The sequence below is a fragment of the Nematolebias whitei genome, chromosome 6 (assembly GCF_014905685.2).
Source record: "Nematolebias whitei isolate Nwh7 chromosome 6, NemWhi1, whole genome shotgun sequence".
Classification (NCBI taxonomy): domain Eukaryota; kingdom Metazoa; phylum Chordata; class Actinopteri; order Cyprinodontiformes; family Rivulidae; genus Nematolebias; species Nematolebias whitei.
In genome coordinates this window covers 3,302,878-3,303,437 of record NC_056503.1, presented here as the reverse complement: position 1 = coordinate 3,303,437, position 560 = coordinate 3,302,878, and the positions used below count along the sequence as shown (strand labels likewise).

The window sequence follows — 560 nt, the reverse complement described above, 5'->3', positions numbered from 1 at the left end:
AATCACTGTGCGAGGGGCGGGGTACACCCTGGACAGGTCGCAAGTCCGTCACAGGGACACATAGAGACAAACGAGACAAACAACCATTCACTCTCTCACTCACACCTAGGGACAATTTAGAGTTATCAATCAGCCTAACATGCATGTTTTTGGTCTGTGGGAGGAAACTGGAGCACCCGGAGAAAACCCACGCATGCACGGAGAGAACATGCAAACTCCACCCAGAAAGGCCCCTGGACCGGGGTTTGAACCAAGGACCTGCTCGCTGAGAGGCAGCAGCTCTACCAGTTGCGCCACCGTGCTGCCGACCACATGACATGTTAATGCAATATTTGGAACAATTATTTTTATGTTGATTAGCCAACAACTACAGTGGCTACCTTGAATTAGATTGCTTCCAAAAATTAATCAGTTGTAGACATACACCTAATATTACTTGTTGAAAGTTGGAATACAATCTGTCTAATGGTCCATAAGATATTTAGCTAAAAACAAGGTAGACTACAATATTTCGGGTTAACATTTTAAGTAAAGATTTTGCACAGTGGGCAGCACGGTGG

The 560-nt window shown here is 45.2% G+C and overlaps 1 protein-coding gene across 1 annotated transcript in view; it reads right to left on the bottom strand.

The window, feature by feature from the left end:
• The window catches only part of LOC119411478 (alpha-2-macroglobulin), a 118,921-nt gene that overhangs the window by 91,742 nt on the left and 26,619 nt on the right, over positions 1–560 (bottom strand). The window lies entirely within an intron of this gene.